Below are 16,947 nucleotides of genomic sequence, written 5' to 3' on the forward strand. Positions count from 1 at the left end.
CCCGGAACGTTTTCACTTTAAGCCAGACACACCGTCCATTTGGTAAATAAAAGAGTTAACAAGGCTAAACCAGGACGGACAAAAACTGGTTGTTTTGTTTACGTCTTATAGTAAGCATTGCTGAGATAAGTTCAAGCGCACCAAGAGAACGTGTTTCTGCTTCAGCTGTAATTTCTGCCCGGCGTGCCCCTGCCCCACCCCTCAGTGTTTAGCGAACTACACCCAGTGCCTGGCTGGACAGCAGGTACAGACTGAGTGCCACTGACTCCCCAGCCAGCCGAGACTGAACCTGGCCGGTAAAGCGCTCTGCACTGCTCCTCGGTCTTCTCGTCGCTGTAACGCCTGTGGGTGGCTGCAGCTCTCGGAAGAATCTCTCCCTCCTTGGAAAACACCTGAAAGGTAAGTGCGCGTTCTCTGTTATAGAGCCTCTCTTCCGGGATCGTAGCCTGCGTGGTAGGTCGTAAATGCTTTCATGTTACTTTTTACAGGGATTCGAATGTCATTTTAACAGTTTCGTGTAGAAAATGCTTTTAGGGACAGGTTGGGTGAGTTTTTCCAGAGGTTTGGCGCAGCCAGTGAGCATTTCAAAGCGTCTGCGTAGCAAGAGCTGAAAAAAGAGACAGGAGTTAGTGTACATATGGTTTATGCACGTGTATCAGCGCATGTGTACAAAAGGCTTCGACGCCAGTGCTAATGTGCAAATGGAGTGCATTTCGCGGCCAAGATGTACTATGGATGAGTGCAGGTGCTCGCGCAATGTAAATGTGATGCACACAGCTGTGCCAATCACCTTAGTCATGCGGAAGATTTTTCTGCACCGAAATTTGATGCAAGCACAACGCCAAATGCCTTTGTGTAACACCAAGCCCCTACAAATCCGTGCAAAATGGGAGAAACGTGATGCTGCATGGCATTTCCGTGCGTAGCCTTTAATGTTTGTCAAATCGCACAGTTCAGATGGTGCGTATGGAAAGGTGTGCGCCTCAAGTACACATTTCACACAAGACACCACCTGCTCACATGTTCATCGTGGCACAAAGCTTAGCGTTGTACTAAAATAGCATTTTTGCAACCACAGCTGATATTGTCATTAGGGCGCGGTTCTTTGTAAACATTTTGCGGTACCTTTTTTCCATTTTCTTTGTTGTGCTTTTGGATTTTTAGTAAAATCGGATCCAGCAATCATACTACCTCTGATATATTTTGCTCACTTGTTTTAAGATAAGCCAAAAACATTTTGTGATGCACACATTTCTATGGCGTGTCCCCTCATTCCAGATTCTACTGATTGCGCCTGAGCAATTTTGCTCCAACATTCGGGCCGAGATTTATCAAATGAATGTGTTGCCCTTTCATCACGCAGAGTGACGCAAGGGAGCGCAATTCTTAGGGCAGATTTACCAAGCCACGCAAAGCCACCTTGCATGGCCCTTCTTGGACAGGGGCGTAGCTTAGTCAGCATGATTGGGGGCGGTGTGAGCTTCAGATTTCACAACAATCACTCTGGGACATCTTGTTAACACCTTCGCTGCGGCGGCTATTCTGCCGCACTGCTAACGGTCGCGGGGGGGCGCGCGGCTCACCTGCGCGGGTGACAGAACCGTTCCGTCACAGCTCGCGGGTGAGCTAAGCTTGTGACGGAACGGTTCTGTTACGGCCCCGCCCGCTTAATGAAACGCGCCGCGCAGACGCGGCGAGCAGGCCATGACAGAACCGTTCCGTCATGAGCACAGCCCACCCGAGGGGCGTGACGGAACGGTTCTGTCAATAGCGTCGAAGTGGTTAAATAAAACACATTATATGAGAAGCAGGACTTGACGGGGGCTTACGGTGCAGTGGAAAGAGTGAGGAGTGCAGATTGTTAGGAAGTACACAATATACTCAAAACATAGAATAGAGAGAATGTGTGGGTTTTTGTCACTGTAAGCATGTCAAAGTCCCAGGGGAAATCCGACAAACACTAAACATTATCCGACTGAAAGCGCTTGTACCCAACTAGTTACTGCAAAATAATTTTTATAGGGGGGTGTAATACCCCAAACAACCCCTTGGAGCAATGCGCCTGTTCGTGGCTTGGTAAATCTGGAGTGATGCAAGGCAGCGCAAGTAACTGCCTTACTCTGCGCCGGGAAGGCATTACATGGTGGAAAAGTGGGTGTTCCAACACAACCACAAATGCTTTTTGCCTCATTCTCATATTTGCCAAGAGCAGTAAACCTGGGAATACATCAAAATTGTACCCCTTCCCGATAGAGGCACAACAAGTAGAAATATCTCTATTTTTTTAATATCTTTGCTAAGGATTGTTTTTGGGCAGGAAGGTGTCCCTTTCTGCCCAAAAACAATCCTGCCTGCAATGCAGGCACCGTTGCACCATTGCGCAAAGGTGACTGCGGTGGCAGCACATAGTACGCCTGCGCAGTGAGACAGCAGGACTGCTCCATATGTTAGTAAATATGGCACATTCCTGCCCTCTCCATGTGGTGCGCCGTCAAATAATGAAAAAGCTGGTCCTCAGTGCTTAGGCAAATTGCATGGCTGCAGTTTTGCACTGAGATTCCACAGATGTGTAGATTGATAATTTGGAGCAAAATGGTGGTTTCGTACCTACCTGTCAGTGAAAACATTGTACTCACACTCATCGGGTCATACAGATATCCATACAACACAGCATCTCAGCCACTGCGATATATGTTATTTGGAAACATTATTGCAAAATTGCCCTGGCACTGGTACAATCTATGTACCAGAACCACCATTGGGGTCTATTTGGGAAACCTGTGGACTAGATGCAATGATTGTATTTTTTGTTGGATGAACATATTTGTGGTATATAAGTATATGTTATTTGTGTTGTGCAAAGCTAGGCAAAGGGCAGAGGAGTGCTTTCTATGAGTGAAATTGGACTGTTACAGAGTCAGGATGTAGTGTTCTTCAAAGAGGTGTGTCTTAAGTTACTTTCCTATATTGGAGCAAGATTGAGTCAATAATTGATACAGAGATGCTGTTCTCGATCCTGTGTGCATAGATGGAGAAGGCGTGTGATCTTGTTTATTCTTTTTTTGCATTTCTTCATCTCCAGTGATGGCACCCTGGCTGCAAGTGTGGCAAGAGCCACCGGAGGTAGTATCAGCCAAATAGGCAGAGGTGCCGGTCATGATAGCTTTGTAAATGATACAGTTGGTTTTGAGCATGGTGTATGGCTGGCAAGAGAAGCCACTGGAGTCCCATCAGACTAAGTATGATGTTGTCATATTTTTTAAGGCCCATGACAGCGAGTGTTGCAGCATGTACGATGCCTTGAATTTTGAGAGCCCATTAGGGTTAAAACAAACTTTGTAATATTATTGGTTCTGTATGTAAACACATTCAGGCTCTATAGCTGGAGTAGGACACAGCCTTTCTGCAACAGATCTCATTATAGAAGAACATTAGTCATATGGGGGTGTTCAATCAATCAATCAATCATAACACTTGTATAGCGCGCTACTCACCCGGCAGGGTCTCAAGGCGCTTGGGGAGGGGGTCTGCTATTGCTCAAACAGCCATGTCTTGAGTTGTCTCCTGAAGACGAGATGGTCCTGGGTCAGCCAGAGATGGATGGGGAGGGAGTTCCATGTCTTGGCCGCCAGGTAGGAGAAGGATCTGCCACCAGAGGTGGCTCTTCGGATGCGTGGTACGGTGGCGAGGGCGAGGCTTGTCGAGCGTAGATGGCGGGTGGGCGTGTAGAAGGTCAGGCGGTCGTTGAGGTACTTGGGGCCCAGGTCGTGGAGAGATTTGTGTGCGTGGGTGGGTATCAGAAGATAACCATGGGTGCAGGGTGACCAGGTTGTTTAAGTAGCAGCTTCAAGTTGACTGAATGTTCAGAAATGCTGAATCGTTGTCAACCAAAGCTGCCCTTTTGAGTTAAAAACAAGTTTCTGCTAAACGGCAGCTCAAATTGTACTGTTAATGCGGTTGGCTTGCATAATGTATGCCGCCTGAAAAGGGAAGGATTTTAGCCCTTTAACAAAGGCAGTTAAGGAGGCTGATTTCCTTAGAGCCTAGGGTGAGAATTTCCAAAAGTTCGGGCCCTGGTAAGAGAGAGCCTAAGGTGAACTTAGGAAAAAACTGTCAAAAGATGATCAGAGATGCTGAGCTTTCTGGTGGTTTGTACACAGTGAGTATTTCCTAGGTATAGCTGGGATCTCAATTTTTGACACGTGTGTAAGTAGAACAACCTAGTCTCCACTTCATTCTCTTGGACTGGAAGCCAATGTAGTTGTTTCCTGGCCCCGGACACATGGTCCTTTTCAGCTCCTTCCTGGATAAGTCTGACAGCAGAGATATGTTCACTGTGTAAATGCTGAATTTGATACCGAGGTAGACAAGTAGAAAGGCAATGTGAGTGCTGGAGCTGTACATGTATTATGGACTGACAATCATGGCTCTGTGGACGTGAGACATTGATGGTGGACCGGCCCAAGTTCATTTAGATGATTGCAACCACTGGTAGCGAATGAACCAATCTGGGGGCCTGATTCACAACGGGCTTCCATACTCTTGTCGTGGGAGGGGATCCGTACTAGTAGAGAAGCGTGGCTCAATGGTTTGAGTGGCAGAGCCTGATGCAGAGGTCTAGCCGGGGACCAAGGTTCAATTCCCTGCCTCAGTGGGTCTTGGGCTCAAAATTCCACTGGCCTGATAATTCTCGCCTCTGTGCCTATTCCAATCATGGAGTCCCACTCTGCAACTTTGGGCAATAGCTTGCTTAATCTCCACAACGGCCCCCACAACGCTAAGGATGCCTGGCCTCCACCTTGGGGGTGCCCAGGAGTGGACGCCTCACAGGGAAAGCCAGATTGGGTTCCACAGCGGTATTCGTACAAGCGCCTTGAGACCCTTGCGGGTGAGTAGTGCGCTATACAAGTATCAATTTACATTTACTGCAGTTACCCATTGCAGAGCCCGCGCCAGGACGGCAGGGCCTCCGCCACACTGCAGAGGACCTTTGTGAATTGGCCCTAAAGTGTTTAAAGTCTTGTCAGTATTGCACTCAAAAATCAGATCAGTTTTTCAGTTAAAAACCCTGTTGCCACTCTGACTTCTTTTTTCTGATTTTTAAAATGTCCTTTAGGCTCGAAACTTAAGGAAGTCTCCTTGTGCGATTTCTGAAGCTAGAATGCCCCACACTTGTGCAGAAAACTAGCCAAAGCTGAATTTCAAGTGATAAGAAAAATCTGTGATGAGTTTTGTTTTGTACGAAACCCTATTTTGTCAGTTAACGAGAACATGAGTGCCATGCACAGGGCTAGAGTTCGCCCCTGCCTTAGAAAAAAAATACCGGCCATATGGGCATGTTTAGAACTTTTGGAAGGGTCTGGCGCTGGGCACTGTATTATTTATTAATGTCACAACTCTTCCTCTGTGAGCTGTTATAATCCTGATGGAATAGTTTAAACAGCTCTAAAAGAAAGTTATTCATACATTTTCCATTTTAAGTTTACTTTTCAAAATAGGAACATGTCAATTATTGTGTATATTACAATCCAAACCTCAGCCACGACGCCCATTTTCTTCACTGCACAGGCCATATGGCACACTGGCCTGGCCCCTCTGCGCCCTCGAGCCTTCTGCTCAATTTCTCATTCTGGTCACTTTGGCAAACCTGTTACCGGCCTCTGTTTTTAGTGAGTTATTTAAGTTAGAGCTCACACTGCGGATATATTTGGTTATTCGTCTTTTGCATATACGCAAGAATTTCCTGGTAGTAGTGGCGGATGCAAAAATGCGGATACGCCAGTCTCCAGAGGTGTGTGACTGAGGCGTCGGCAAGTATTAACTTACTCCACCTCAGGATAAGCGGTGTTCTTGAAAATGTGTGGTTTGCAGCTACTGTCTGTTGATACCGAATAGGTGTGTCCTGCCGGGAGGATTCTGTGGAGGTAATCTGTCCTGGAAGCATAGACGGCATTCAGCGCACCTGCCAAACTTGTTTTTCGAAGCGGAAATCATTATAAAAAGCTGCGTGCTCTTAAAGGTTCGCACCCTTTTTCGCTTCCCAACAGTCAAAATCAGGCACCTGCTAAAAGCAGTTTTGAATTGGTAAATAGTGAGTGCTGAGTTATGGATACGTTTTGTATATTAAATCACATGCTTTACGTTTGCACATTTAGCTATAGGTACGGACGCTTCCCTTAAAATTAGATCCTATTTGGCAGTGGTTAACTAAGCATGAAACAAAGGTTTATTATTATGAAGATGTGGCCGGCCCAGTCACATAGCCTTTTAGCTTTCTAATGCATATGATGTAGATAGTGGCTTGATGCCAAAAAAAGTATAGGATTTTCCATTGGCCCATATCAAAGTCTGGGTCACTACTTAAGTTACTATAAAACCATCATTTACTGCTTGTCCACGATATTATAATTACATTGTTTTGTTGCATTTGTACAGCTGTTAGAAATGGGGGTCGGTAGTTAGCAGACATATGTACCTTTGTCCAAGTAGGGACCCTTGCTTCTAATCAGGGTAAGGTGATACACACTTTAGATTAACCCCATGCTCACTTCTGTGGTAGCTGGGCATGAGCAGACAGGCTTATCTCAAAGGCAATGTTTGAAGTATTTGTACTAAAAACACACAATAACATAGTGAAAACACTGCAAATGGACACCACACCAGTTTAGAAAAATAAAGTGTCTTTATCTAAACCAAATAAGTTCAAAACAACAAAAATCCAATGCACATATATCAAAATAGCACATAAAAACAGTTGCATGCAAAATGCACTTGTAGAAATAAATAATTCCACCTGGTGCTATTACGACGTTGTGACATTCATAAAACCAAAGTACGTCACCAACCACGAGGTGTGCAGCGTTGGGCACGGAGTCACACAGACCCCCAAACAACAGTCCCTAGGAAAACAAAGTCTATGGATGATGCACGGCATGGTGGAGGTGAGGCGTCAGTGCCAAGGTCGAGGCCAGTTCCCTGGTTGCCACGGGGAGGTGAGGCATCGTGTCCATGGGGAGGCGATGTGCCGAGTCCAGGACAGGGGAAGTTAGGCTGCATCAGTGGTGAGGCGTCAGTTCTGTTGAGACGATGAGAAGTCAAAGAGTTCATGAAGTCACCCTCGACAGTTATCGGCTCCGCAATAACGGGATGCAGGTTCCGGGCGCGACGGCATCAGTGTGAGAACTAGCGTCGGGAAGGCCGATAACTGCAGGTGTTGGCAGGCGTCGTACGGCGTTGGAACAGCTGGTGTGTAGGCGGCTGTGCTTTGTGTACTTCACGAGCGGTGCCCCAGGCCTCAATGCATTTCACAGCTTCACTGGCGGCATTGCTGGCAGAGCAGAAGTTGTTTTTCTTGCTTTCTTTAAGGTTCTTCTTGCTCCAAACAGCAGATCAGAACTCCCCAGCAATAGAGTTCAGGGGAGCTGGTGGTGAAGTCTTTGTGTGTCCCTGAGACTTCAGGACAGGAGGTTAGCACACACGATTCTTCTTCAAGCAGGTTCTCAGCAAAGTTCTAGTCTTTGTCCTCTTCCTTGGCAGGAGCAGCAACTACAGGCTAGCCTAGCAAAGCACACAGTAAAGGGGCAGTACTCCTTACCACTCTCCAGCTCTTCTCCTTTGCATAAGTTTCCTCTTGAGCCCATAAGTAATCTAATTCTCTGTGGTTCAAGGTCCACTACTTATACCCCATTTTGTCTTTGTTCTCTTTGTGGCAAAGCCAGTGACGGCCGGCATGACTCGCAGGTGGAGGGATGGGGCGGGAGGGGAGGTGGGGGGATCACACGTGGGGTGGACGAAAGGGGGTGGTGCTCAGTATAAAAATAAATAAACTTTCCTTGCCACTGGGTCCCGCTGTTCTGCTCTTGCTCTCCTCAAGGAATAGAAAGCACAGCCAGGCCCCAATGACCAATCACAATGCTGCAATGCAGCATTCTCCAAACAGGTTGTAAAGCAGCCTGCATGGAGAACAGGAAAAATGCGCATGACTGTTTTGGGCGGCCCGAGGGGGCCAGCCAAACAGTCATGTGCGCTAAGAAGTGGTCAAACCACTCCCCCCCTGCCCTGCTCCAAGAGCAGAAACTGGGCGTATATACTGCAGTGGCAGGCCTGAGTTACATTTGAAAGGCTACTTGTGTGGGTGGCACAATCCGTGCTGCAGGCCAACTAGTAGCATTTGATTTACAAGCACATGGCCCACTCAGTGCGCTTTACTATGGGGTTACCAGTAACATCAAATATGCCGTTGTGGATAACCGACGATAATAACAATTTACACAGAGAGCATATGCACTTTAGCACTGATCAGCAGTGGTAAAGTGCCCAGAGTTCTATAGCCAAGAAAAAAAGGTCAAGAAAAATAGGAGGAAAAATCAAAAAGTTTGGGGGTAACCCTACCAAAAGGGCACTTTCCAACAAGCACTTTCTATCCCAAACTGAGGAACAGAAGTACGTCACCAACCACGAGGTGTGCAGCGTTGGGCACGGAGTCACACAGACCCCCAAACAACAGTCCGTTGGAAAACAAAGTCTATGGATGATGCACGGCATGGTGGAGGTGAGGCGTCAGTGCCAAGGTCGAGGCCGGTTCCCTGGTTGCCACGGCATCATGTCCATGAGGAGGCGATGTGCCGAGTCCAGGACAGGGGAAGTTAGGCTGAATCAGTGGGGAGGCGTCAGTTCTGTTGAGGCGATGAGAAGTCAAAGAGTTCATGAAGTCACCCTCAACAGTTATCGGCTCCGCAATAACGGGATGCAGGTTCCGGGCGTGACGGCATCAGTGCGAGAACTAGCGTTGGGAAGGCCGATAACTGCAGGTGTTGGCAGGCGTCGTACGGCGTTGGAACAGCTGGTGTGTAAGCGGCTGTGCTTTGTGTACTTCACGAGCAGTGCCCCAGGCCTCGGTGCATTTCACAGCTTCACTGGCGGCATCGCTGGCAGAGGAGAAGTTGTTTTTCTTGCTTTCTTTAAGGTTCTTCTTGCTCCCAACAGCAGGAACAACCTCCAGAGTCCTAAAACTGGAATATACACCTACTGGCAGGTCAGAACTCTTAGCAATGGAGTTCAGGGGAGCTGGTGGTGAAGTCTTTGTGTGTCCCTGAGATTTCAGGACAGGAGGTTAGCACACACGAGCCCTTGGAAATTCTTCTTCAAGCAGGTTCTCAGCAAAGTTCCAGTCTTTGTCCTCTTCCTTGGCAGGAGCAGCAACTGAAGGCTAGCCTAGCAAAGCACATAGTAAAGGGGCAGTACTCCTTACCACTCTCCAGCACTTCTCCTTTGCATAAGGTTCCTCTTGAGCTCATAAGTAATCTAATTCTCTGGGGTTCAAGGTCCACTACTTATACCCCATTTTGTCTTTGTTCTCTTTGTGGCAAAGTCAGTGACGGCCGGCATGACTCGCAGGTGGAGGGAGGGGGCGGGAGGGGAGGTGGGGGGATCACACGTGGGGTGGACGAAGGGGGGTGGTGCGCAGTATAAAAATAAATAAACTTTCCTTGCCACTGGGTCCCGCGGTTCTGCTCTTGCTTTCCTCAAGCAATAAAAAGCACAGCCAGGCCTCATTGACCAATCACAATGCTGTAATGCAGCATTGTGATTGGACTGAGTGTCCTGGTTCGACAGCCAGGGAATGGGGCCTGGGTATGTTCTCCAAACAGGTTGTAAAGCAGCCTGCATGGAGAACAGGAAAAGTGCGCATGACTGTTTTGGGCGGCCCGAGGGGGCCAGCCAAACAGTCATGTGCGCTAAGAAGTGGTCAAACCACTCCCCCCCTGCCCTGCTCCAAGAGCAGAAACTGGGCGTATATACTGCAGTGGCAGGCCTGAGTTACATTTGAAAGGCTACTTGTGTGGGTGGCACAATCAGTGCTGCAGGCCCACTAGTAGCATTTGATTTACAAGCACATGGCACAGTCAGTGCGCTTTACTATGGGGTTACCAGTAACATCAAATATGCCGTTGTGGATAACCGACGATAATAACAATTTACACAGAGAGCATATTCACTTTAGCACTGATCAGCAGTGGTAAAGTGCCCAGAGTCCTATAGCCAAGAAAAAAAGGTCAAGAAAAATAGGAGGAAAAATCAAAAAGTTTGGAGGTAACCCTACCAAAAGGGCACTTTCCAACAAGCACTTGCTATCCCAAACTGAGGAACAGAAGTACGTACCCAAACCACGAGGTGTGCAGCGTTGGGCACGGAGTCACACAGACCCCCAAACAACAGTCCCTTGGAAAACAAAGTCTATGGATGATGCACGGCATGGTGGAGGTGAGGCGTCAGTGCCAAGGTCGAGGCCGGTTCCCTGGTTGCCACGGCATCATGTCCATGAGGAGGCGATGTGCCGAGTCCAGGACAGGGGAAGTTAGGCTGCATCAGTGGTGAGGCGTCAGTTCTGTTGAAGCGATGAGAAGTCAAAGAGTTCATGAAGTCACCCTCGACAGTTATCGGCTCCGAAATAACGTGATGCAGGTTCCGAGCGTGACGGCATCAGTGCGAGAACTAGCGTCCGGAAGGCCGATAACTGCAGGTGTTGGCAGGCGTCGTACGGCGTTGGAACAGCTGGTGTGTAAGCGGCTGTGCTTTGTGTACTTCACGAGCGGTGCCCCAGGCCTCGTGCATTTCACAGCTTCACTGGCGGCATCACAGGCAGAGGAGAAGTTGTTTTTCTTGCTTTCTTTAAGGTTCTTCTTGCTCCCAACAGCAGCAACAACCTCCAGAGTCCCAAAACTGGAATAGGCACCTACTGGCAGGTCAGAACTCCCAGCAATGGAGTTCAGGGGAGCTGGTGGTGAAGTCTTTGTGTGTCCCTGAGACTTCAGGACAGGAGGTTAGCACACACGAGCCCTTGGAGATTCTTCTTCAAGCAGGTTTTCAGCAAAGTTCTAGTCTTTGTCCTCTTCCTTGGCAGGAGCAGCAACTACAGGCTAGCATAGCAAAGCACACAGTAAAGGGGCAGTACTCCTTACCACTCTCAGCACTTCTGCTTTGCATAAGGTTCCTCTTGAGCCCATAAGTAATCTAATTCTCTGGGGTTCAAGGTCCACTACTTATACCTCATTTTGTCTTTGTTCTCTTTGTGGCAAAGCCAGTGACGGCCGGCATGACTCGCAGGTGGAGGGATGGGGCGGGAGGGGAGGTGGGGGGATCACACGTGGGGTGGACGAAGGGGGGTGGTGCGCAGTATAAAAATAAATAAACTTTCCTTGCCACTTTGGCCCGTGTCTCTGCTCTTGTTCTCCTCAAGGAATAAAAAGCACAGCCAGGCCCCAATGAGCAATCACAATGCTGCAATGCAGCATTGTGATTGGACTGAGTGTCCTGGTTCGACAGCCAGGGAATGGGGCCTGGGTATGTTCTCCAAACAGGTTGTGATGCAGCCTGCATGGAGAACAGGAAAAGTGTGCATGACTGTTTTGGGCGGCCCGAGGGGGCCAGCCAAACAGTCATGTGCACTAAGAAATGGGCAAACCACTCCACCCCTGCCCTGCTCCAAGAGCAGAAACTGGGCGTATATACTGCAGTGGCAGGCCTGAGTTACATTTGAGAGGCTACTTGTGTGGGTGGCACAATCAGAGCTGCAGGCCCACTAGTAGCATTTGATTTACAAGCACATGGCACACTCAGCGCGCTTTACTATGGGGTTACCAGTAACATCAAATATGCAGTTGTGGATAACCAACGATAATAACAATTTACACAGAGAGCATATGCACTTTAGCACTGATCAGCAGTGGTGAAGTGCCCAGAGTCCTATAGACAAGAAAAAAAGGTCAAGAAAAATAGGAGGTAAAATCAAAAAGTTTGGGGATAACCCTACCAAAAGGGCACTTTCCAACAAGCACTTGCTATCCCAAACTGAGGAACAGAAGCACTTCACCTTCAGTGTTTAGCTGGTCAGAGAAAACAGACTCTCTGTTCCAAAGAGCTTCAAATTGGTTCCCCTTTCTGGCAGTGTGTGACATTCCTACTCGACTTTTGTGGCCCAAAATGTCTTTGTTTTGCAGCAGCTTGCTGAATTTTCTTCGTCAGGGCCTGTATGAATTATTCATGGGTGTTATATTTTCCATGAACAAGGATACTTAGAAGAAGAGAAAAAGTAAAATACTTTTTTGAGGGTGATTTGGCAAAGTGCCTTCGGCTTCCAGACTTTACTGACTGACTGGTTACCATGGCTGGATAGGCCATTTATTCCACTTGGGATTTCCCTGTGGGTTGGAGTCCTTGGTGGTCGGCTTTTAGGGCCTCCCCAGTCATAGCACGCCAACATTTGCATGTTGCCACAATCTATGAAGAAAAAAAGAAAGGTAGCAGTGGTTGCAAGCCCGGTATCGGGACAAAGTATATAATTATTCACCTGCTGCTGCAGTCCTGGATCGAATATCACCATCATCTACAGGCTGTCCCAATATTGGGTGAAACAGCATCAGTACTCATATGCTGGACCCAACTCGGGTCATAAAACATTCTTGTTTGCAGGCTGGTCCCATCTTTGGTCAAAAAAGGCCTTCTGGTACTCTGATGGTGGTTCAGCCTTAATTCAAAAGGCATCCTTGTTTAACCGCATTGCTGCGGCGGCTTTTCCCGCTGTGTGCGGCAAATTTCAAAAAGCCGCGTTACATGACGAGCTCTGCTCGTCATCAGCACACGACCACCGTGGCTGATGACGTAAACGCTGGTCCAATCTTTGGTCAAAGATCATCAGTGTTTGCATGCTGCTCTATTTCAGAGGTAAAAAAATATACGTATTCATATGCAGTCCCAATGTTGGGTGAAACAACATCAGTATTCACATGCGCGCTCACCTTAGGGCCAAATTATATGAGTAATCAAATGCTAGCGGTCAACAGACAGCAGTATTCATGCATATGCTGGTATATACTTGGACTAAAAGATATTTTTTTCCTATACTGAAAGTTAAAACGCCTTTTTGCAGAATTCAGAAGCGTTGACATAATGTGTGTGATTATTAAGCCGAGTCTGAGCTTAGTCACTTGCCACTGGGAACCAGGTGCAGCCCATGACACATTTGTAGTTTTGTCTACTTTCTATTTTCAACCTCATATCTTCAGATACAGACCTGAGGTACGCCCTGATTTCACTTACATTCCGAAAGTGTGACAGTTCTGTTGACTTTGGCCCAGATGTGCAGAATGCCTCCTGTGGCGGGACACACCTTATGATTAATTGGTATTCCTCTCATCAAGCTGTGGACTCTGCAGTTTTTTTCATAGGTACATGCAGTACATTTGAATTCAGAAATTGTTTATTTGGGTTAATTAAGACAACATATAAAAAGGTAAAGTCAAATTGAGACATTTTAACACATAATATTTAAAATCTTACCTTACCCATTTCACAATTTTATCAAAATGTTTTTTAAAAATCTGCCATCCTCAAGCACGTTTACCACATCCTGTCATACAAAGAGTACGGACTTGTTTCTTACTAAAACATTCCTGTCTTTAAACGATGAAAACGAAATGCAGGCATAGGGTTTTCTCGAGATAAGCTGTCTCTCATACTAAGCACGGTGAGCTGAAAACGGGCGTTTTTGCAAGGTCAATGGGCACTGGGCACCTGCAGACTCACTTGCCCTCACACACATGCTGTTGAAGAAATCTAAATTAGGCACACTACTCATACGGACGTATGACGTTACAACGCATACTTTTACCACGCATGCCTTTACAACACGGTTTTTACATCGCAAACCTTTACAACGCATAGCGCTTTGGGGTGCTGGATAGTGAGTAGTTTAATTTACTATTCCAACTCCTGTCCCCGTGGACACTAGGGAAGGTGTTGGATAGTAAATTAAACTTATTCCCTATCCTAGAGCGCCCCCCAGCGCAATGTGTTGTAATGGTTTTCGTTGTAAATACGGTGTTGTAAAGTCACTGCGTTGTAAAAATTTTGTTGTTAAGGTTGTTCACCTACTCATACAAGCATGCGAGAGAGCACTAACATTTGTATTTTGTATATTTTTGTGCCATCCATTGGTGGAAGATTAATTCTCTCCTGCAACCAACCATGGTCACCTTTAATGTATGCTTAGTGTAAAATGTTGATCCATAGTGTAGTTCTTGTTCAACCTGGCAATTCTTCAGAAATCAAAAAAAGGTTGATTGGGATACAGCTCAGACGATTGCCAATGGCCGAGATTAATGTAAGCATTCCATCCATCACTTTGTTTATGATGGCCCAAGTGGGACTCATTTGTCCAGACATGGGTACCATCCTCAATGTGCCACTGGAACCAAGCTGTACCTGGCTGATGAGTTGTAATAAGTGCAAAACTGGTCCTGGGTTTCTTGTGATCTAGTTCAGGGAGTACGTGGCCTGGCAGTTTGGGCTTGACTGTTCGCATTGGGGCAGGGTCAAGACTGGTTTGCATTTGGCTGGGTCCAAACTGAGGTGGCATGGTGGGCAGAAAACAATAGATTGGGATGCAGCCCAAGCAATTTCCAGTAGGAGGAATAATTCAAGCATTCCATACATCACATTGTCTTTGATGCCCTAAGTGTAACAGGTATGCACACACATGGGTCTTGTGCCCACTGTGCCACAGGAACCAAGCTTTACCTGGCTGATAATACCTAATAAGGGAGAAACTGGTCCTGGGTTGCTTGTGTTCCAATTCAGGGAGGATCTGGCCTGACATTTCAGGGTGAACTGTTTCCATTGGAGCAGGGTCATGACTGATGTGCATAAGACTGGGTCCAAACTGAGGTGGCTTGGTTGTCAAAAAAATGGATTGGACTGCAGCCCGAGCAATTGCAAGTGGCTAAGATTAATTCAAGTATTCCATCCATCATTTGTTTTTGATGCTGTATTGTGAAGGATATGCCCAGATGTGGGTTCCGTGTTCACTTTGCCAGTAGAACCAGGATATACCTGACTGATGAGACCTAATAAGGGCAAAATTAGTCCAGGGTTGCTTGTGTTCTCATTCAGGGAAGACCTGACCTGGCAGTTTGGGTTGGACTGTTTCAATTGGAGCAGAGACTAGACTTATTTGCATATGGCTGAGTCCAAACCTAGGTACATTGTAGTGAAAAATGAAGTTTGTGATGTGGCCCGCATTTTTGCCAGTGCCTGAGATTAATTCAAACACAACAGGTGATGGACCGAATGTGGATCAATGTCACACACTCATCCCAGTCCAAAGATCTGGGCCCAAATCCATCGTTTTTTTGCACTCCACACCACCCTGGGTTAGACAATGGCGATATGCAAATCAGCTCTGACCCTGTGCCCCATGGGAACAGTCCAGTCCGAACTACAAAAGCCATGTCCTTCCCAGAACGGAATCAAGCATCCGAGGACCGGACCGGTTGTTGAGGTAACACCTCTCATCAGCCCGGCTAGCTTGACTCCAGTGGTGTGGAGTGCCTGGGACCCACGTCTGGGCATCCCCAGCGCACTTAGGGCGGAATATGCAAACACAACAGGTGATGGACCGAATGTGGATCAATGTCACACACTCATCCCAGTCCAAAGATCTGGGCCCAAATCCATCGTTTTTTTGCACTCCACACCACCCTGGGTTAGACAATGGCGATATGCAAATCAGCTCTGACCCTGTGCCCCATGGGAACAGTCCAGTCCGAACTACAAAAGCCATGTCCTTCCCAGAACGGAATCAAGCATCCGAGGACCGGACCGGTTTCGAGGTAACACCTCTCATCAGCCCGGCTAGCTTGACTCCAGTGGTGTGGAGTGCCTGGGACCCACGTCTGGGCTTTTGTAGTTCGGACTGGACTGTTCCCATGGGGCACAGGGTCAGAGCTGATTTGCATATCGCCATTGTCTAACCCAGGGTGGTGTGGAGTGCAAAAAAACGATGGATTTGGGCCCAGATCTTCGGACTGGGGTGAATGTGTGACATTGATCCACATTCGGTCCATCACCTGTTTTGTTTGTAAATTCCGCCCTAAGTGCGCTGGGGATGCTCAGACGTGGGTCCCAGGCACTCCACACCACTGGAGTCAAGCTAGCCGGGCTGATGAGAGGTGTTACCTCGAAACCGGTCCGGTCCTCGGATGCTTGATTCCGTTCTGGGAAGGACATGGCTTTTGTATTTCGGACTGGACTGTTCCCATGGGGCACAGGGCCAGAGCTGATTTGCATATCGCCATTGTCTAACCCAGGGTGGTGTGGAGTGCAAAAAAACGATGGATTTGGGCCCAGATCTTCTGACTGGGGTGAATGTGTGACATTGATCCACATTCGGTCCATCACCTGTTTTGTTTGCAAATTCCTCCCTAAGTGCGCTGGGGATGCTCAGACGTGGGTCCCAGGCACTCCACACCACTGGAGTCAAGCTAGCCGGGCTGATGAGAGGTGTTACCTCAAAACCGGTCCGGTCCTCGGATGCTTGATTCCGTTCTGGGAAGGACATGGCTTTTTGTAGTTCGGACTGGACTGTTCCCATGGGGCACAGGGTCAGAGCTGATTTGCATATCGCCATTGTCTAACCCAGGGTGGTGTGGAGTGCAAAAAAACGATGGATTTGGGCCCAGATCTTCGGACTGGGGTGAATGTGTGGCATTGATCCACATTCGGTCCATCACCTGTTTTGTTTGCAAATTCCGCCCTAAGTGCGCTGGGGATGCTCAGACGTGGGTCCCAGGCACTCCACACCACTGGAGTCAAGCTAGCCGGGCTGATGAGAGGTGTTACCTCGAAACCGGTCCGGTCTTCGGATGCTTGATTCCGTTCTGGGAAGGACATGGCTTTTGTAGTTCGGGCTGGACTGTTCCCATGGGGCACAGGGTCAGAGCTGATTTGCATATCACCATTGTCTAACCCAGGGTGGTGTGGAGTGCAAAAAAACGATGGATTTGGGCCCAGATCTTCGGACTGGGGTGAATGTGTGACATTGATCCACATTCGGTCCATCACCTGTTTTGTTTGCAAATTCCGCCCTAAGTGCGCTGGGGATGCTCAGAC

General features: G+C 47.8%; 1 protein-coding gene across 4 annotated transcripts in view; it reads left to right on the forward strand.

Annotated features, from left to right (window-relative positions):
* The first annotated feature begins 224 nt into the window (after positions 1-224).
* The window catches only part of BCAS1 (brain enriched myelin associated protein 1), a 505,437-nt gene continuing 488,714 nt past the window's right edge, over positions 225-16,947 (forward strand). For 2 of the 4 annotated variants that reach the window (XM_086932442.1, XM_086932443.1), the window contains exon 1: positions 261-399. The gene's annotated coding sequence lies outside the window, so the exon portion shown is untranslated. Of the gene's footprint in view, positions 400-16,947 lie in introns of all 4 variants that reach the window. The other 2 variants (XM_086932444.1, XM_086932445.1) reach the window with 2 other exon arrangements.

Source organism: Lissotriton vulgaris, chromosome 7 (assembly GCF_964263255.1).
Source record: "Lissotriton vulgaris chromosome 7, aLisVul1.2, whole genome shotgun sequence".
NCBI classification, from domain to species: domain Eukaryota; kingdom Metazoa; phylum Chordata; class Amphibia; order Caudata; family Salamandridae; genus Lissotriton; species Lissotriton vulgaris.